Source organism: Staurois parvus, unplaced genomic scaffold (assembly GCF_062004578.1).
Source record: "Staurois parvus isolate SC_StPar_1 unplaced genomic scaffold, SC_StPar_1.0 ptg000287l, whole genome shotgun sequence".
NCBI classification, from domain to species: domain Eukaryota; kingdom Metazoa; phylum Chordata; class Amphibia; order Anura; family Ranidae; genus Staurois; species Staurois parvus.
This window is the reverse complement of record NW_028318083.1, coordinates 5,924,421-5,947,592: the sequence shown is the minus strand read 5'-3', so window position 1 is coordinate 5,947,592 and position 23,172 is coordinate 5,924,421.

Below are 23,172 nucleotides of genomic sequence, written 5' to 3'. Positions count from 1 at the left end.
ATAGATAGAGGGGACTCCCAATAGCGTTATACCATTATCAAAATTCTTTAGTTCATAATACAATAAATTAACAAATGCAGAGCAATGGCATTCTATTTTATACCTAGCTTATAAAGGCATTCTTAATATCTCCCTTGTGGAAGCAAATATGAAGGTAGTGACTAGATAGTATATGGTACCTGCTTGGCTTTTGAGGCTATATTCGATTTCCTCACCCCTTTGTTTTAGGGGCTGCCAGTTGCTGGGTTTGATGCGTCACATTTGGTGGGAGTGTCCAAAACTTCAGGGCTTCTGGAATAGAGTGTTTGCTCTGATCCATATGTTTACTGGGATCCCGTTCCCACACTCACCCTGTATTGCACTTTTGAATGAGCCAGTGGAAGACCTTCCTCACTCAACGAGAAAACTGATTTTTTTTTAATGTTCCTAGCAGCTAAGCTCATGATAGCCCACTCTTGGAAAAAACCTTCGGTCTTTATGTCATTGTAAAGACATAAGGTCTCCTGGATAATGTTGAATGAACAACTGTCCAGTGTGATAACTTTTACTGTTAAACAATTTGAGGCAACATGGGAACTTTGGCCAAACTATGTTCATGTAGATCTGTAATGTTTCCTTTGTGGAGTTTCAGCCAGGAACCATACTCCTCCCCTTCCTCAAAGAATCCACCCCTTTCCTTTCTTTTTCATCTTCTCTCCTTTTCTTTTTTTTCTATATTTCTTTCTGTTATGGCCTATTTAGGCTTAATGTTGTTAGCTCTTTGAGGTCGAGCCCTACTAAATTTTGGAGCTGCGATCCGAACTTTCCAATCCTGACCATAGCCAGACCCTATCAGGTAACACTCCTCACGTTGGGGGGTTCCTGCCATGGTAATGTACAGTTTATTTGGCCCTCCAGCCAAAGATTATTGTGATCTTCTTTGTTCTGTGTAAATGTGAGCCAAGGCCTTCACCCCGCACTTAGGTAATCATTATTGAATTGCTTTTGTTCTTACAAATTGATCTATTTCTCACCTTTGTATTTGTGAAGCCAATCAAAAAATTTTAAGTAAAATAACAAACACTGCTAGCAATGGTATACATTCACTATTGATTTGCCCACCAACAAGATGGCTGTGCATTTCACGGCACCTGAGTTACGTCACTGGAAGAGACACAACCAGAAATTATGTAGGTATTGCATTGCAGCACTGAAAAAAACTGATTTTGGTACCTGGTTTTGAAGAATATAAATTAATCAGATTCAAAAAGCATACAGTATGTCTGTTTTATTCTAACTTATTGCTGCTGATATACCGTACAGCAGCAAGTAACCAAGAACAGGGCTAAATTGTTGCAGTGTGCATAGCAATTATAATTAATGATCCTAAACTGATATTCAATTCTGTGCTGCCATTTGAGTCTGCCATGTGCATTGAACATTGCACTTCCTTTTGCTATAAGGTGCTTTATAAAAATAAACCAATAACAGAGTCACTAACAGGGGCGGACTGACCATTCGGGAACTCGGGCACTGCCCTAGGGCCCGGGGTCAGTAGGGGGCCCCATGAGATGCCCCTGGTACCTTTCATAGGCATTTTTGGGTGTGGTTTGAGTGTGGGCGTGGACACAGGGGCCCCATGATCCCCTATTGCCCAAGGGCCCCATCAGTTGTCAGTCCCCCCCTGGTCACTAAGCAATAAAATATGCCTTTGCCCAGCTAGGCAGTATATCAAAAAAATTCATACATGATGCTATCAAAGGAAACAGGCATGCATTTGTATAGTATTTTGTCAGAAATACTATATATACTGTATAAACACCAAAAATACTATGTAGTGTTTGTTTGCAGGTGCATAGTAAATAGGATTTGGTTATGCATGATTGACACAGTGGATTACACACATATATTATTTAGGCAAAGCAAATAGAACACATTTTATCATAGCCTGTAATCAGGTGATGGAAAGAAAATGCAGAAATAGTATCCTTGGTATCCCTGGATACATTAAAAGAGCTAATATGGTTAAACTAACAATTTATTCTTTAAAACAAAAAGGTCTTGTTTGTAGGTCTGCAGCTGGAGTTTTCAGCTTTTAGACAAATACACCATGACATGCTATTTTGACAAGATATACAATTCATGTTTTAGCCAGGTTCTATATTATTAATTCAGGCAAAGTAAAATCTATAAAGCATAAACAATGGTAAATTTGTCTTTGATTCTGACCAAGTGCAGGTATGTCTCGGCAGCCTTTATTATTTTATCATGAAAAAGACAAATCAATAATGGCCAAATCCAATACTGTCTGAAATAATTTTACTGCATTTCCACAGTTTGATACTAAAGTGTGATTTGTTTTTGTCCCTTGATGGTTTGTTTTTAGCTTTTTTTTTATCCCATTATCATGCTGAAACAAGGAAATTTGTATAGACTACAGATATACAAATGCGAAGACTATAAGGATTAGAAATAAAGAAATGTTTTTACATGACCATACAGTCATATGCTAAAAGTCATTTAAAGTCAACCTGTGGCTAGGTTATGGACATTTATTTATGCATACTTAACAAGTAGTAAATGACAAATGACTAAACAATCTGTCACTTATCTCTCTAGCTGCAGATACTGTAGAGGAATTAATCCTTAAAGCCCAACCTTAAAGTTTTACAACAGTAAAAATCAGTCTGTATATGCATTAAAGCATGCTTGTTAAACTTTCAGTGGAACCTAAGGGGTTAATCCTCTGCATTGTGTAAAAATGCTGTTTGATCCTGACTTTTCTGATCCTCCCCTTCTTCCAGTGTTCCCCTTTTATCTCCTGATAAGACATATTGTGTGGAGACACTCTGCACATGCTCAGTTTGGTGTGTGTTGCTAAAAGATTTTTTTTTTCCTTGGGAGAGTGCATGTGATCAGCACAGGGCCAATCAGCACTGCCCAGACAGAGGTCAGGGGTTATGCAATCCTCCTAGAGCAAAAAGAAAACTCCTCCTACAAGCTTTACCCAGTGCTGGACACTGATATAAGTCACTGGACTGCTCTAACTGCTGATGAGAAAAGGTATTTAGCAGTTTATATTTTCTAAAATAATTGCATTTCCATGTTCTGTGTACTGTGGGAGACCAGATATAGTGAATGCAAGGTCCTGTGTTTAGTAACACTTAAAAGCTCAATCCCTCAACGTCCTCAACTCTAATGCAGGCTTATGGACCCTGCATCAGTCTTGATTACATCAGAAGTGCCTTTGAGCGCCAGAGTGTAGATGAGAAGATGTTGCAAGGATCAGCCTAGCAGTGCAGAGGATCCTCTGAAAGAGGATCGGGTAAGTAAAAGTGCTTTTCTTGGTCCTCTAGACCTAAACGAGCACTTAACTCCTGCAGTTTTTTTGGAGTTCAGCTTTACACTTGGAGTAGAAGTACAGCTACCCCAGCTTGACCTTACTGTTGAGATGGGGGAGTAGAGGGAGTTGAACTGCTAAAAGGAACATTTCAGACTTCACTACTTTAGCAGCAAATGTTGAGGATTCATTTCTCCATGGTGCCTGCAGATACAGAGGTCAGTGAGGGCTTGTTCTGCTTTCCACTTCAAGCAAATAAATTAAAAGTAATTTAAAAAAACATAATTTTTTTGAAGATAAGTTCAGAATATCAAAACTTTCAAATTACTGAATGACAGGGTTTAAATGTTGGTGTATTTCCTAAGTCAACAATTACAAAAGGAATCTGAATACCGGTAATTAAAAATTGCTGCTATGTGATGATTTTTATTTAATTCAATTTTAATTTAGATTTTACTTGAATTAAACTATTACATTTTAAGTTCAGATACATTTTTCGTGAACCAGATCTGCATCTTTATCATGCCAGATTGTTGCATGAATCAACTAGTTTGTTGTACAATATTTTGCACTCTTTATGCAAATGAACTCATACTTTGGTATGCCCTAGAACCTCTGCACATATTACAAAGGAGCAAACTTGTAGCTAGGGGTTGTAAGGTTATAGCCATATTTATTATTTGTAATTAAATTTGTCACAAATATGAAAAACCTCAATAGCCCCAATGTGATTAATGGGGTTAATTGTGTTTAATCATCTAAGAACTTAGTTCAGACATTCATTTAAACGCTAATGGTTTTTCCTTGCCCTGTTGAAAGCTAGCTAGACAGGCATTTGAAGGGTTGGTGATGTGACAGAAAGTGAAGACAGAGTCAGAGGGCTAGTGGGAAAGGAACCATTTGAAGAACACAGCTAAACCAAGAGTGGAATTGATGAACAGCTAAACTGTGTGCTCTGATGAAGAGAAGATCAGACCACCAACAACCTTTAATGAATCATGCATCAGCCATGCTCTCTACCAATAGAAGTGCCTGATCTAAGCAAGTCATTTTTCACTGAGCACATAGATGAATGGTATTTTGTTAAATACTTAAAGCAAAGTATAGATAGTTTTGGATCTATTGGATTATGTAAATGGACAAAATCACAATTTTGTTTGTACATATTACAGTATTAAACTTTCTGGCATCTTTTTATACTTCTAATTCAATAAATATGTCTCACATTATCTGTGTAAATGACTATGAAGTCCACTGTAGATGTTTTCCTTGGTGTTATAGAAGTGGACTAGCTCACCAAAGATGGAGTTGGATAGAAATGCTGAGCTGGAGGGTTGGCAGATGCTAGTTAGGAGAATTGCAGGTGTCAAAACCAGCCAGATGTAGACGATTCCAAACAGTGAGACCGGAGTATAGCTGAACATATCAGCAAGGTCAGGGCAGATGGAGTTTAAGTTCAGACATGCAAAGTCAACAAAAATGTCAAACTGTGTGACCGTCCACAGGCTAAATAATTTTAAGACTGACAACTTGGAAGTGGAACACGTTGCCTTTAAATAGGGAGCCTAACCATTCATGATGTATGCTGACCAGGGGCAGGCTGACAACTCATGGGGCCCCTGTGTCCTCGCCAACACCCAAAAAAGCCTATGAAAAAGTCAATTAAATGAACCAGGGGCATCTCATGGGGCCCCCTACTGACCCCAGGCCCTCGGGAAATGCCCGAGTGCTTGAATGGTCAGTCCGCCCCTGATTCTGACTCTCACAGATGTACAGATGTGTCTGTCCATTCCTCTCCAAGTAAACATCACATTTGAGGATATAAATGAAATGGTGGGACACATGTTTACACGAATGAGGAATCTAGAAATGTTAGAACCCATCAGGAATCAAAGAACAGCAAGACTGAAGGAAAGGGGGAACTGTTTTATGGATGAGCAAATGAAGACTGACCCACAGCCAACTGCCAGATGTCTGACCATCCCCCAGATAGCCAAACTTTAAAGGAAATGAACATACTGCAAATAATTTCATGGCAGCTTGATTGATATCCAAGGAGCCTTTAATCTCTGACCATTACTTTGGCATATTCTAAATAATGCCCATTAAACAGTTAATTCTATACAGACTGTAAGCAGAATCATTGAACCCTTGCACTTACAAAATGCTAATAGCATAGTCAGGGATGTAAAAATTATTTTGCAAGAGGCATACTTCTACAAGGTGAAAAAAAAGGCACATACAGTACATGTCACATTGCTGATTGTTGCCAATTTGCAAGCGCTGGATTACTATAATGTGATCTAACTGCACCATAATGTTACCTTGTTTCAAGTGCATATTACAAAATCTAGAATGATGTTGTGATGTCAAAAGGTGTCATACTGACAAGGTAGAATTGCTACAGACAGATGATTCATCTTGCTTTGGAAGCTGAGAAAACTACAGGATTAGTTTGACAGATGTGACCACAATTACATATGCCCCCAGTCTTCAGAGCACAACTGTTATGGTAATCAGGATACTGGATCTTCAAGAATGTGGCTTTCAGGTGCAGGCTGATATTTGACGATGTCCATCCAGTCACTGTGAGGATAAGTAACATTCTTGCCCTGTATTGTGCCCAAGGATTCATTTTGTAAAGACAGCCAATGTCAAATGAAACATACAACTAATCAATGCAGTTACTGGATAGACAATGTTAAACATCCACTGCCAGACAGATAAAAACAATTAAGACTGCACATGAAAACCGCTGCCGAATAATGCCTAAATTAGTGGTATGATGCTAGCTAGCTCTCTAACTACAGCTACCGACTTACAAGCTGATTATGCCTCAAACAACTTGCCTTTCTAGGGTCAAAACCTTTTTTCACGTGTTTTAAAGCTTTCTGCCTTGCCAAAGCATAATTCTTGGTGTCTGTTGACATGGGTGTTTTGTTACAAAAATATTAGATTTTTATATTTACAACTTTAGTTGCTAAGAACTTTCCAACGTAAAGCACATCGTAGGCACACTTCTCCAGTTCTGTGAGTAATGTTTTTCATTGATATAAAATGGAAACTACAACATCTGGACACTGGATGGTGCTAAGTATCATAGGAATTTCCATAATTCTTATCTCCATCTAGGGGGAAATTATCGTATTTTTTGTTTTTAATTAATAGAAAACATTCAACCAGTATAGGAAATAGTATAATAACATTTGTTTTGCCCCATTAACAGAGAATGTTAAAAAAGCTATATATAATAGGAAAATAACTTTTATTAAATATAAAAATGAAGGAACACTATCATTGTTTAAACATTACAAAGAATATAACAGAATATGCAAAAAGGAAATAAAGGCCACAAAAATTGAAAACGACAGATTGCAAAAGATAGCAGGACCAACCCCCAAAAATTATTCAAATATATTAATAGTAAAAAGGTCCGGTCCAAGCATGTAGGCCTTGTACAAAATAATCTAGAGTGGGTGACTGGGGACAAAGAGAAGGCAAATTTATTAAATACCTTCTTCAGCTCTGTGTATACAAAGGAGCATGGGGGAGTTCTTGTCCATAATGGGCATGTATTGACACAGCTCCAGATGATCCACATTGGCTCACAACTGATATGATCCAAAAATATTTAGACAAAATAAAAGTGAATAAAGCACCTGGACCGGATGGCATACACCAGGCATGTCCAAAGTCCGGCCCGCGGGCCATTTACGGCCCGGGGGTCGGTTTAATACGGCCCTCCAACAGCCCTCCCTGCTCTGTGTAATGTGGCCCTCCCACGGCCCTCCCTTCTATGGCAGACAGTCTTCTGCTTGAGAGCAGAGGGCAGTGCACATGCCTGACTGCGGCGCGTTCTCCCTGGTCTGTGTAAATGCGGCTGTCGCACGGCCCTCCCTTCTGTGGCAGACAGTCTTCTGCTTGAGAGCAGTGCGCATGCGTGACTGCGCCGCGCTGGGAGCGACAGAGGGCGGTGTCGTCAGGGCCGGGCTTCCAGCGTGATGTGTTTCTCTTCCCCTCCCGGCTGCCGAGCAGAGACTTCAGCTCCAGCTACCTTTTTCACCCTTCACATTAGTGCAGGTAAGTTTTTTTTAAAATTTATTTTCAATACATTGTGAAAACTCAGCTGTCAGTTGATCTTAATGTTATGAAATGAAAAGTATGTCATTTGCAATTAACTTGGCATAAAATAATTTATTTGCATTTAATTGTAATGGTTCAAAGAATGTTCGGAAAAATGTTCGGCCCTCCACCATGTTCACTTCATCCAATCTGGCCCTCTTTGAAAAAAGTTTGGACACCCCTGGCATACACCCATAGGTCCTTAAAGAATTGAGCTCTGTAGTTTCAAAGCCATTGTTTTTTATTTTTAGAGACGCTTTAATGACTGGCATAGTACCACTGGATTGGCGTAAGGCCAATGTGGTGCCAATATTTAAAAAGGGGTCAAAATCTTTACCAAGTAATTATAGACCTGTTAGCTTAACGTCTATAATTGGCAAGACACTGGAGAGTTTAATAAAAGACCACATAGATGAGTTCTTGCTGGAAAAAAAATATTTTAAGCAACTTACAGCATGAATTCAGGAAAGACAGAAGTTGACAAACAAATCTGATTTCTTTTTATGAGGAGGTGAGCAAAACCTTGGACAGAGGGGTGGCGGTGAACGTGGTATACTTGGATTTTGCAAAAGCGTTTGACACAGTTCCCCACACATGGCTAATGTGTAAGGTAAAGTCTACAGGCTTGGAAAAATCCATATATAAATGAATAGAAAACTGGCTAAAGATCATATTCAGAGAGTAGTAGTTAATGATTCATACTCTGAATGGTCTAGGGTTATCAGTGGTGTACCCCAGGGTTCAGTGTTGGGACCCTTACTTTTTAATATATTTATAAATGATATAGGGTCTGGGATTAAAAATCCCATTTCAGTCCTTGCAGATGACACCAAGCTCTGCAGTGGAATAACGTCCTTACAGGATGTCTCCAACCTACAAGCCAACATCAATGCACTGTTTAATTGGGCAACTATGTGGCAAATGAGGCTTAATGTTGATAAATGTAAGGTTATGCACTTGGGGGCTCAGAATATGCACGCATCATACATACTGGGGGGGGGGGGTACAACTGGGGGCATCAATGGTGGAGAAGGATCTGGGAGTTCTGGTAGATCACAAGCTTAATAATGGCATGCAATGCCAAGCTGCAGTTTCTAAAGCGAGCAAAATCCTCTCTTGTATTAAAAGAGGTATAGACTCCAGAGAGAGAGATATCATATTACCCCTGTACAAATCATTAGTAAGACCTCATCTGGAATATGCAGTTCAGTTTTGGGCACCAATTCACAAAAAGAACATTGGGGAACTGGAGAAAGTACAGAGAAGGGCAACCAAACTGATAAGAGGCATGGATGAGATCAGCTATGAGGAAAGATTAGAGGAACTGAATTTATTCTCTCTTGAGAAGAGGAGATTAAGGGGGATATCTTTACGTCTGAAGGAAAAGAAATGTAATCTTCAAACACAAAAAGGTGTCTTCACAGTAAGAGCTGTGAAAATATGGAATAGACTCCCTCAAGAGTTGGTTCTGGCCAGCTCAGTGGATTGCTTCAAAAAAGGCCTGGGTTGTTTCTTAGATACACAGAACATAACTGTATATTAACATTTATAGGTAAAGTTGATCCAGGGAATATCCGATTGCCTCTCGGGGGAATTTTTTCCCCTTTATTAGCAAATTGGATTATGCTTTGCTGGGGTTTTTTTTGCCTTCCTCTGGATCAACTGTTAGTGTAGGATTATAACTTTTTTTTATTTTTATTTTTAATGGTTGAACTGGATGGACTTTTGTCTTTTTTCAGCCAGAGTAACTATGTAACTATGTAACTATGTACATGTATTTTCACTGGAAACATTGCTGTGTGCATTTTTTATAAATACACCCCTAAATTAGTTTACTTAACTTGTTAACTGAGAAGATGGTGTTCTAAAAAAAGTTATTTTACTTACATGTCAAACATGTACCACTACATTAAGATTAAATAAAATTAATTAATATTTTATGGTAAGGAACATATTCAACCCATTTTCAAATATATTTACTGTCAGGAAATATAGGGCCTAAGATGTACATGCAATGCATAGGAAAAATCCTCACAGAAAAAACCCCCCACAGCTCCATGTAGGTATAAGTAGGCCTTTATTTCTCAGAGAATAGGTTCAGGAACTCCCACCTTCTGAGTCACTTCTTGTCTCACCCCCCCCTCACCAAGTACTGTCCCTTGGTTCCACCCCTTACCCACCTTATTAGTACCGCTCCTTTTAGAGAATACAGAGCCAAGTATCATTTTGTGGTGCTAAGTAATTTGCATGGAATTTGTTAATGATAACAAGATTAGCAGTAATTGGGTTCCCCACAGCCAACAGCAATAGACCCCCCCCAGCAACAATGGACCCCCACATCAAAATACCATCCCAGTTACAATGGACCCCAACAGTAACAACAGATCTCCCAGCAGGCAGCACCAAGAGACCCCTCACACAACAGTAGATCCCTTCCAGCAATAAATGACCCCCAACAACAATGAATATCCCTTCAGCAACAATAGACCTTGCCAGCAACAATAGGACACCACGCAATAATAAATCCCCATCAGTGACAATAGATACCCCAACAGCCAGCATCAACAGACCCTTCAACTTAACCCAGCACCCCTTGGCATTGCATACATTTAGTGTTGAAGGTACTGGAACTGCGTATTCCCACTGAAAAAAAGCCCTGTGTATAGGTCACCATAAAATGATCTTCTAAACCTTGTGTGCTAAAAGTTACTGCCTCATTGGCTTGACCCCTAACCGAACATTATGCTTTGCAAAGGATACCTTCTCAGATGTACCTGAAAAACTGTAGACCAAAATTGGCTTATCTAGAAAATGTGTCTACAAAGTGATAAAGGCATGCCTTAGAGAGCATGTACAGTGTTTGCTGATGCATTATTGGTTTTCTCCTGTTCACCTTCATTCAGCGTTCTTTGATAAATCATTAAATAAGACAAGATTTTACTTCCCTGTCAGCTGCAATAGACACATGCAAGAGAGGCTCTGATAGGGGTATTGATAGCTAATAAGGAATCTTTTTAAAATGTATCTTTTCATGTAGCAACAGCAGGACCTGAGACTCAAAGATAAGGTCAGTTGTAGGAAAGCAATAAAGTTAACTTCTGTGCAGCAAGAAAATATGTAAATGTTTATTATTCTTGGAATTTCTGTTAGGAAAAGTGGTATTTATCTGACATATAATTAACTTACTGTATATGAAAATGTTCACTTCATTATTCATTCCACTTGTATATTCTAAACATGTCAGAGCCATTAATGCTTTGACAATTATCACCTATGGCTTTATGGTGTTAGTTGATCATTAACACACATTCTGAAACTACACTTGTTTCCAGGGAGTCAAACAGCCACTAATTTCAATGTTGAGTAACATTCAGTAATTCAGTGTAAGAGATAAGATTATGAATAAGAGAGGCACTTATTTAAATATTTCATGCTGTTGTACCTGTATATCAATTTTCATTCCAAATTACTTGTTTTATTAATAGTAATGGTAGCTTAAAATTAATGAAAAGGGGTACATAGTCACCTACATAATTGACTCATATAGATACAGTATATAATGCCAGAAATAAACAGAATGGCACCAACATCCCTGCAACTTGAAACAAAAAAATACACTAGAAATGGGACTTCGTAGGTGTCTAAGGCCCCATGACCACGTGACACTTCTGAAAGATGGAAACGGACTTCTGGAAAATGTAGGTTAAAAAACATGTTTAGCGGCGTTTGCATAATGCGTTTATGTGCTTTTATGCACGCTTGCGTTTAGCAGCGTTTTTTAAAGATAAGCACAGGAGAACCTCCCAAATGCCCAGAATGCACTGAAAAGTGGTAAATTATTAACTATTTCAGACTGTTTCATAGATTTACAGAAAGTAGAAGCAGAGAGAGCAGTATGTGTTGAGATTAGTTTAGGTGGGAGTTCTTCATTAACATTTCTTTTGTTTCCAAGGGTGGGAAAGGTGTCTGGTGGAGTGAGTCATTAAGGCCACCTGGCAGGGGGTCTTCAGGAGAAATTTGAGGCGTGAATGGTCATTAACATATCTTTTGTTTCCAAGGGTGGGAGAGGTGTAAATTGGTCATTACAATGTGTGACAAGCTTGGTAGGAACATCCTGTGTTCAGTGTTTTGTCCATTTGAGTACCTTGAAAACGCTTTGCATGCATTTTTCATGATGAAAAAAGGCTCTGGACAGTATTGGGAACTGGAAGAGTTAAAAAAAAATTAAACCGCTTATAAGCCCGATTTGCCGCATTTACAAGGATTTACACGCATTTTGCATTTGAACCACTGAAAAAATCAACTGCTGAACGCATGTTTACTGCGTTCAAAAAAACAACTGTAAACTCAAATGCCTGTAAATGACTGTAAACGAAGATGTGTACATGGACACATAGGAAAACATTAGGTGAGTTCAGGGGCTGCTGAAAAAAACGCTGAACAGCTCCTAAACATGAGTTTATCAGCTGCAGTGTACATGAGCTCTAACAATGTACATATAAAAATATGCATCTCTAATTAAATTATACAAATTTATTCATAAAGTACTAAAAGGACAGCAGGCATGGCCTATTCAAAGGTCCACAATGTATTGACTTTAGAAAACACTTGTTTCACAGTATGGCTTTCCAACCCTACTCTGAGAAATACCTGTAATACATCATTTGTTGTAGTCACATCAGATGACTTCAAGATCTTGAGCCACAATGGGGTTCCAAAATCAGGGGCAGGAAGGCCCCTGCTTTACCTGAGGAAATACATATACTACAAGAGGGTTTATTGGATGGTGAAAGGTTGTGATATTGTAATTAAAACAGATGGTGCACCAATGAATTATTATTAGGATTATTATACAGGATTTATATAGTGCCAACAGTTTGCTTAGCGCTTTACAATAGAATGGGAGACAATACAGCAACAATACAGTTCAATACAAGAGGGAAAGGAGGGCCCTGCTCCTTGGAGCTTAATGAATATCAAATAATACCCTTCTATTTAGTAACCTAAATGGGTCCATAAAAGTCCAGTGTTTGAAAAATATGAATGACACTTGTTCTCTCAACTAGGAGCATGGGAGATCCTGTATTTATTCAGTGAAAGAATAGAAAAGAGAGAGGGTGCCACCTCTTAGGGTACATTTATTAGCCCTCATGCACACTAGACCTTTAACAAAATGTCAGTGCTGCTGTCAGGAAAAAGCACCTCTAAAAATGCTCTTTTACTAGTGTTTAAGAAAAAAGAAAGAATGCTCATTTATGCATGTTTATGGGCTTCAGTATTTTCAAGCATTTTTATAAAAAAAAAAAACACTCCCCTTACTATTTTTCTCTAAAAATTGCCACAACGCATTGAGAAATATTAAATTGTTAATTTTTGGTTGCCATTTTGAGGGCCAATAGAGCAGATAGAGCACTGATTTCTGCATGAGCTACCTGTGTTTCTGCATGAATCTCATCATGCAGAAAATTGAGAAGGGACTGCTGTTGATTATGTTACGGACAGTGAAGAGACAGAGACAGCTGTAGGAGGGAAGCAGCTGAAGTTGCTTCTAGATCAATCCCTTGTTATTGTAGCGCCTCAGTTCGGGATACTTTTTAGAACTGATTTACACATGTGCAGATTGAAGCTCATGTTTCACAGCTAACTGACATAGTAGTTGTTCAGTTGTTCAGCTGTTCATGTCAGGTTTACATCAGGTTCAGAACAGGATTAGCTCTTAATTTTATCCTGTTCACACATATGCAGTTTAGAAATGTTCTCATAGAAGTCAATAGCCTCTAATCTGCCCCTGAATCTAAAGCCACTGCTCAGAAATCATACACTACTCTTTTTCAAACAGCACTGAAAGTGCACAGTGCATGCGTGAACAGGCACCATAGAAAGTAATGTTTTTTTCACATGTCATGCAGATTGGATGCGGTTTAAACTGTGAACTGGCACTAAAACATGTATCAAGAGAGTTACAGAGTGTGACAGGAGTCACTTTGGGTGGGGGGCCCATGGAAAACAGCTCACTTTGGAGAAGTGGGGAGACCCCTGTTTCAGCTCCCCATATCCCTCTTATGTGTAAGTCACCCTGTGCCTGTTAGAGGTACAGAGTGATCTGTCCTATTAGTGGGGTGGGGGGTTGTTGATTGTTTAATGCCATGTGGCTGAATCCCATTGTTCTATTGTGTGTCTTGCTTGGGAGCAAACAGTCCTCTCTCCTGATGGGACTGTCTGTTGGTGTAAAGTTTGAATACCTGTGTGTTTCTTGTTGCTAAGTGTAGATTGCCCCACCCTGTGTCCTTACGCAGAGAGGGGGGATTTTCCCCTGAGTGTATAAAAAGCCAGTTCAAGTTTCATGTTCAGACAGACTGGTGTCGTCTAGTCTTGTTTGGTCGGCTGTGGTGTCTGTGGTCGATGTTAGGACCGGGAAGCGGTATTATAACGGAAGTACGCAAGCGCAGACTGGGTCGGTTGCGTTACACAAAGATATCCTGGTAAATTATTCAAGTTTACTCGTATGTCTGTTGCTTCCTTCGACACCCTGTTTGAGAGCCTAAGACCAAAACTAACAAGACAGGACACCCAAATAAGGAAGAGTATATCACCTGAAGAAAGTCTCCTTGTGACACTCAGATATGATATTATTATATTATTACATTAGGTATATATATATATATATATATATATATATATATATATATATATACAGTGAGGAACAGAAGTATTTGAACACCCTTTTGCAAGTTCTCCCACTTAGAAATCACGGAGGGGTCTGAAATTCACATTGTAGGTGCATTCCCACTCTGAGTGACAGAATTGTAAAAAAAAATTCAGGAAATCACATTGTATGATTTTTAAAGAATGTATTTGTCTTGCACTGCTGAACATAAGTATTTGAACAACTGAGAAAATCAGTGTTAATATTTGGTACAGAAGCCTTTGTTCGCAATTACAGAGGTCAAAGGTTTCCTGTAGTTCTTGACCAGGTTTGCACACACTGCAACAGGGATTTTGGCCCACTCCTCCACACAGATCTCCTCTAGATCTGTCAGGTTTCAGGGCTGTTGCTGAGCAGCATGGAGTTTCAGCTCCCTCCAAAGATGTTCTATTGGATTTAGGTCTGGAGACTGGCTAGGCCACTCCAGAACCTTGGAGACTGACAGTCGTCTTTAGCCTCTTCCATTTTCTAACAATTGCTCCAACAGTTGATCTATTTTCACCAAGCTGCTTGGCAATTGCCCCGTAGCCCTTTCCAGCCTTGTGGAGGTCCACAATTTTGTCTCTGGTGTCTTTTGACAGCTCTTTGGTCTTGCCCATGGTAGTAGTTGGCATCTGACTGACTGTGGGGTGGACAGGTGTCTTTAAAGAGCTCAGACAGGTGCTACTAAGTTAGATTAATGAGTAGAGTAGAGGTGGACATTTTAAAGGCACAGTAACAGGTCTTTAAGAGCCAGAATTCTTGCTGTTTCTTAGGTGTTCAAATACTTATGTTCAGCAGTGCAAGACAAATAAATTATTTAAAAATCATACAATGTGATTTCCTGAATTTTGTTTTTAAATTCTTTCAGAGTGGGAATGCACCTACAATGTTAATTTCAGACCCCTCCATGATTTCTAAGTGGGAGAACTTGCAAAATCGACGGGTGTTCAAATACTTCTGTAACTCAGTGCATATATACAGTCAGGTCCATAAATATTGGGACATCGACACAATTCTAACATTTTTGGCTCTATACACCACCACAATGGATTTGAAATGAAACAATCAAGATGTGCTTTAACTGCAGACTGTCAGCTTTAATTTGAGGGTATTTACATTGAAATCAGGTGAACGGTGTAGGAATTACAACAGTTTGCATATGTGCCTCCCACTTGTTAAGGGACCAAAAGTAATGGGACAATTGGCTTCTCAGCTGTTCCATGGCCAGGTGTGTGTTATTCCCTCATTATCCCAATTTCAATGAGCAGATAAAAGGTCCAGAGTTCATTTCAAGTGTGCTATTTGCATTTGGAATCTGTTGCTGTCAACTCTCAAGATGAGATCCAAAGGGCTGTCACTAGCAGTGAAGCAAGCCATCATTAGGCTGAAAAAACAAAACAAACCCATCAGAGAGATAGCAAAAACATTAGGTGCGGCCAAAACAACTGTTTGGAACATTCTTAAAAAGAAGGAACGCACCAGTGAGCTCAACAACACCAAAAGACCCGGAAGACCACGGAAAACAACTGTGGTGGATGACCGAAGAATTATTTCCCTGGTGAAGAAAACACCCTTCACAACAGTTGGCCAGATCAAGAACACTCTCCAGGAGGTAGGTGTATGTGTGTCAAAGTCAACAATCAAGAGAAGACTTCACCAGAGTGAATACAGAGGGTTCACCACAAGATGTAAACCATTGGTGAGCCTCAAAAACAGGAAGGCCAGATTAGAGTTTGCCAAACGACATCTAAAAAAGCCTTCACATTTCTGGAACAACATCCTATGGACAGATGAGACCAAGATCAACTTGAGTGATGGGAAGAGAAGAGTATGGAGAAGGAAAGGAACTGCTCATGATCCTAAGCATACCACCTCATCAGTGAAGCATGGTGGTGGTAGTGTCATGGCGTGGGCATGTATGGCTGCCAATGGAACTGGTTCTCTTGTATTTATTGATGAGGTGACTGCTGACAAAAGCAGCAGGATGAATTCTGAAGTGTTTCGGGCAATATTATCTGCTCATATTCAGCCAAATGCTTCAGAACTCATTGGACGCCGCTTCACAGTGCAGATGGACAATGACCCAAAGCATACTGCAAAAGCAACCAAAGAGTTTTTTAAGGGAAAGAAGTGGAATGTTATGCAATGGCCAAGTCAATCACCTGACCTGAATCCGATTGAGCATGCATTTCACTTGCTGAAGACAAAACTGAAGGGAAAATGCCCCAAGAACAAGCAGGAACTGAAGACAGTTGCAGTAGAGGCCTGGCAGAGCAACACCAGGGATGAAACCCAGCATCTGGTGATGTCTATGCGTTCCAGACTTCAGGCTGTAATTGACTGCAAAGGATTTGCAACCAAGTATTAAAAAGTGAAAGTTTGATTTATGATTTATGATTGTTATTCTGTCCCATTACTTTTGGTCCCTTAACAAGTGGGAGGCACATATGCAAACTGTTGTAATTCCTACACCGTTCACCTGATTTCGATGTAAATACCCTCAAATTAAAGCTGACAGTCTGCAGTTAAAACACATCTTGTTCATTTCATTTTAAATCCATTGTGTTGGTGTATAGAGCCAAAAATGTTAGAATTGTGTCGATGTCCCAATATTTATGGACCTGACTGTATATATATATATATATATATCAGCTGCGGACTGACCATTCGAGCACTTGGGCACTGCCCGAGGGCCCGGGGTCAGTAGGGGGCCCCATGAGATGCCCCTGGTACCTTTCATTGGCTTTATCGTAGGCTTTTTTGGGTGTGGGCGAGGACACAGGGGCCCCATGATCCCCTATTGCCCAGGGGCCCTATGAGTTGTCATTCCGCCCCTGATATATATATATATATATATGCCCTAAATCTTGTGGTCAGTGCATTTATGTCATCCATACACTGTTTCTCAAGGCCCCCATCCATGTCCTCCAAGACGTGAAATAAATTGTGACAAAAGATGGCCCAAGAGTTATTAGGATTCAAAAATGAATCAGCAGATCTTCCTTCTTGTTGTGGTTCTTGAACAAATTGGAAGATCTATACCCACGTCCACAACAATGAGAACTGGATCTGTCACAGGCATTGACTCTGTCAAGTTGTGATGGTCTGGGTAGTTCTTCTGCCTCTTAGAAAGAAAGACAATATGTTTCAGATTGATATCTTGAAGAAGGAGATAGAGAGAGAGATAGATAGATAGATAGATAGATAGATAGATAGATAGATAGATAGATAGATAGATAGGCACACAGACAGATGGACAGATAGATCGATGAATACCTGCGATATGGATAGATCTATGCTTCCACCTGGTGTCCCTGGTGATGACCTGCTGGTGGATGGATTTGACATAACAGTATCGGAATACTCAAACTTCTCAGAATGCAACTCATCATTATTTTATACTATCCTCTAAAATGTATTAATGCTTGTAAACGCCAACTGCACTAACAAGCATTTAGGCACATTTAGGTGCGCTTTAAGGCATTTTAGCATTTTTACAGCCAACTGCCTTTGCTCTAGGAAGCACTCGTAGTCACTTTTTTTTACTGCATCTAAACACTTCTGACTCCAAACTCCCTTAAAAAAAGTTTTTGTTGTATGGACACAAAGACTAACATGGAGGGGAGATCAGAAGCAGTAAAAAAAATACCAGAAACCCCTAGAAGCAGCTTCAAAAATGCCCTGTGTACATGAGACCTTAAAATTGGTAAAATACACAAAAAAATGCACTCACTGTAAAAGAATAGGTACTGGCACATCAGTTGTGTAGGTTCGGTATGCCCACTCTGGGATAGAACATCTGCTGGAGGAGACTATGTCAGTGTCTTGCTTCTGAGTTCAGTAGGGATGTGGCCAGGCTCAGCAGAGTAAAGCAAGAAAGCAGCATGGAAGATGCAATGTAGCACGCCCAGTCTCCTGAGCTGTCAAAGGCAGAACAAAGTGTGTATGGCTCCAAGCAACCAGTGACATCAAACGTAAAGTAAAATACTAATATAAACGGAGCACTTCACCACTTTAAATGGAGTATTAGTATTAATAATAATAATAACCACAATTTCATGCTTAAAACTCATCTTCTGGACTATGCACCCAAGTGTCCCTTTAAATAGCCCATTTGAAGTTAAATTAAACCCTCATTTTTTAAGTTCAGCTGCTGATTTAATCACTTCCAAGTAAGCAGCTTATTTTTCTATCTTTTAGGGTGCATTCACACCTGTGAATGCCCCTGCACTTCAATTAGATGTGAGAACCCCAGTGAGGGTTCCCAGGAGTAGCTGCAGGAGACAATGGGAGGCTGCCAGTTCCCACAGCTAATTACGACCACTTGCATATAATCGCTCAGGCAGCAATCGCATATGAACAATTGGCCCTGGATGCAGGTAGTCTTCGTCCAGGGCCAATCACTAGCATGTGATTACTGCATGAGGGATTACACATGAGTGGCTTTGATTTGTTGTGGGAGCTGGTAGCCTCATTGATTTCAATAGGGTTGCCAATGCTAATTACAGGCACCCTTGCTGGGGTTCTCATGTCTAATTTGCAGGTGTGAAGGCACCCCTGATCCTTGGCCATGTTCCAGTTTAAGCTGGTGCTATGACAGCTGCACTGGTTTTCCTGTTTCAGGGTGGCTCTTTTATCCTGCAGCATCCTATGGAGGAACTTTTGCATGCAGGAAAAAGAGTTGTGTCTCCCTACACTGTATGCATCAATAGAAACACACAGTCCTGTAGCCTAGGCCTAGGATAGCAAGGTACACCCCTCCTCCTTCCCTGCAATTGCAATTTATTGGATGATGTTTTTGCAGGGACCTTAGTGTATATGTGTGAATTATGAGCCCTATAACGGAACTTCACATATTTTGCCATATTCACAGGTAAATTATAGAGACTTAGACCATAATACTATAAGAGTACTATTTAGGGGAAGGGGGAGGGGCTACTGGATTGTGCGATCTGAATTCTATAACATCTTTGCAAATCTACATATGGAAATAGGTCATGCTGCAACTGTGAATGATATGTATATACCTTTGGTGTATATGCATGGTATGAATATTGGCTAAGACACAGCAGCCATTGGCTCCCACTGCTGTCAATCACAGCCAGTGAGGAGGGAAGGGGGAGCGGGACTGAGCCACACTGCTCAGTGCTCTGGGGGCACTCAGCAGGGGGGAGGAGTCAGAAGCGACAGCCAGGTAGAGGAGGATCAGGCCTGCTTTGTTCAAAACCATTGCACCGAGCAGGTAAGTGAAAAAATCTGAAACATTAGTATCACTTTAATCAGTTGCCCTCCAGAGGATTTACCCCCCTTCCTGACCAGGCCATTTTTTGCGGTGCTGTGTTACTTTAACTGACAATTGCGCAGTCATGCAATGCTGTACATAAATGAAATCTATGTCCTTTTTTTCCCACAAACAGAGCTTTCTTTCAGTGGTATTTGATCACCTGTGAGTTTTTTTTATTTTTTTGTGCTGTAAACAAAAAAAGACTGACAATTTTGAAAAAAAAAAACAATATTTTTGACTTTGCTATAAAACATACTCAGTAAAAAAAATTGAAAAAATCTAATTTCTTCATAAATTTAGGCCAAAATGTATTCTGCGACATGTCTTTGCTAAAAAAAAAAAAATCCCAATACATGTAAATTAATTGGTTTACATGAAAGTTATAGCATCTACAAATGGCGGTATATATACTGGAATTTTTTTTTTATACTAGTAATGGCAGCGATAAGCGACTTATAGCGAGACTGCGGGACTGCGTCGGGCACTGACTAACTGCCCCTGACATCCCAATGACACTAATACAGTGATCAGTGCTAATAAAAAGCACTGACACTGTACTAATGACACTGGGCAGGAAGGAGTTAACATCTGGGGCAATCAAAGGGTTAACTGTGTGCTGTGTGTGTTTTACTAGGGACGCATGCTGCTGTGTATTTCTCTGATGTACAGAGAAATACACAGTAGCATGTCCTTGCTGGCAGGAGAGAGACCTGTGTTGTTTACTGTCAGTTTTACTCGGCGATCTCCGGATTCTGGTGGGGAATCTCAGGCCAGGACCCAGTGATTGACATCCGTAGCCACCAATGCAAATCACGTATATATGTGATTTTATGCAGACCTGCCGCCCTGTAGCAGTACTTCTACTATAGGGCGTTGGGAAAGTGGTTAAGCTTTGACAAAGAAACCTGGAAGCTGACTGGTTTCTATGCAGAGGTTTGCACTCTCCAGTTTTGGTAAATCAACCCTATCTATCCATAGGATTGAAGGATATGTTGATCTATTTGGTTTATGGAATAAGTTCTTCAAATTAATTTAATCTTTTAATGGATTAGACAGATTGTGTTAATTGAAAACTGATTTTAAATGTATTAAAAGAATTAACAAAACAGTCACTATGCCTAAAAAAGGTGTTTGTAAACAGTGCTGTTAAATTAACATTTTGCTTCATCAAATGAACATAAATCAGCAGAATTTTTTATCACTAAAGAGTGAGCACTGAAGGACAGAAATCTATTTTAAAGCATGCTGTAGCTAAGAATAGGCAAGAATTCACACCTGCAAGTCAGTCTCCTGACTATCTTACAGACAGTGCCAATTAAAAAAAACAGATAGCTAGTCTGTAGAATTCTGGGCAATCTTTATAAATGTCCACTAAACATTTTTTTATAGAAAATGAAGAGACCTTTCCAAAGGACCCTGTAAATGGTGTTTGTAACTCTTTTGTTTCTAAACATCAATTACCTTGTCTATTAAAATATTAAAACCAAAGGCAACAATTCCCCTTTGCAACAAAGGAAATTACAGTTGAAGCAATACAGTAGCAGACCTGTATATACTGTGTAGTACAGTATATACACTACTAGCTTCTGCTATGAGAAAAAAAATATGCCATCAATAAAATGCTATCCAGTACTCACAGCTTATTCCCAAAGCCCCCCACCACCAGTGAGATCTGACATCCAGCTCACATTTTTTACTCTTAAGCATTCGTGACACTGGGTAAATCTGTGATTTAAAACATACAGCTCACTACAGGTACCTATATCACTAGTTTCAGCTACCATCTAGCACACATAGCTTGCTCTAGGTATCTAAGTCTCTAGTTAAATCTACCATCTAGCATACATACTTTGCTCTAGGTATCTAAGTCTCTAGTTAAATCTACCATCTAGCACACATAGCTTGCTCTAGGTATCTAAGTCTATAGTTAAATCTACCATCTAGCATACATAGTTTGCTCTAGGTATCTAAGTCTCTAGTTAAATCTACCGTCTAGCATACATAGTTTGCTCTAGGTATCTAAGTCTCTAGTTAAATCTACCGTCTAACACACATAGCTTGCTCTAGGTATCTAAGTCTCTAGTTAAATCTACCGTCTAGCATACATAGTTTGCTCTAGGTATCTAAGTCTCTAGTTAAATCTACCGTCTAGCATACATAGTTTGCTCTAGGTATCTAAGTCTCTAGTTAAATCTACCGTCTAGCACACATAGTTTGCTCTAGGTATCTAAGTCTCTAGTTAAATCTACCGTCTAGCACACATAGTTTGCTCTAGGTATCTAAGTCTCTAGTTAAATCTACCGTCTAGCACACATAGCTTGCTCTAGGTATCTAAGTCTCTAGTTAAATCTACCGTCTAGCACACATAGTTTAGCATCTAGCATACATAGTTTGCTCTAGGTATCTAAGTCTCTAGTTAAATCTACCATCTAGCACACATAGCTTGCTCTAGGTATCTAAGTCTCTAGTTAAATCTACCGTCTAGCAGACATAGTTTGCTCTAGGTATCTAAGTCTCTAGTTAAATCTACCATCTAGCATACATAGCTTGCTCTAGGTATCTAAGTCTCTAGTTAAATCTACCATCTAGCACACATAGTTTGCTCTAGGTATCTAAGTCTCTAGTTAAATCTACCATCTAGCACACATAGCTTGCTCTAGGTATCTAAGTCTCTAGTTAAATCTACCATCTAGCACACATAGCTTGCTCTAGGTATCTAAGTCTCTAGTTAAATCTACCATCTAGCATACATAGCTTGCTCTAGGTATCTAAGTCTCTAGTTAAATCTACCATCTAGCACACATAGTTTGCTCTAGGTATCTAAGTCTCTAGTTAAATCTACCATCTAGCACACATAGCTTGCTCTAGGTATCTAAGTCTCTAGTTAAATCTACCATCTAGCATACATAGCTTGCTCTAGGTATCTAAGTCTCTAGTTAAATCTACCATCTAGCACACATAGTTTGCTCTAGGTATCTAAGTCTCTAGTTAAATCTACCATCTAGCACACATAGCTTGCTCTAGGTATCTAAGTCTCTAGTTAAATCTACCATCTAGCACACATAGCTTGCTCTAAGTATCTAAGTCTCTAGTTAAATCTACCATCTAGCACACATAGCTTGCTCTAGGTATCTAAGTCTCTAGTTAAATCTACCATCTAGCACACATAGTTTGCTCTAGGTATCTAAGTCTCTAGTTAAATCTACCATCTAGCATACATAGTTTGCTCTAGGTATCTAAGTCTCTAGTTAAATCTACCATCTAGCATACATAGTTTGCTCTAGGTATCTAAGTCTCTAGTTAAATCTACCATCTAGCATACATAGTTTGCTCTAGGTATCTAAGTCTCTAGTTAAATCTACCATCTAGCACACACAGCTCAATTCAGGTATTTTTGTCGCAAGTAAAATCTGCCATCTAGCACAGTCAGCTCACTCCAGATATCTAGGTCATCACCAGTGAGATCTACCATCTAGTACACGTGACTCATTCCAGACATCTATTTCACCAGTACGATCTGATATCTAGTGCACACAGCTCACTTCAGATATCTTTGTCACCAGCAAGATCTAGGATCTAGCACACAGCTCACTTCAGACCTAGTTAAAATAGAGTGGTAGGAAGCTATAGGGCAGATGAAGTTTAATATTGAAAAATGTGAAGTAAGGCACCTGGAAGCTAAAAATATAAATGCAAGTTACTAGTTAGTGGGAGAACCTCTGGGAATTGAGGATGGAAACGGCCCTGGGGGTCCTAATA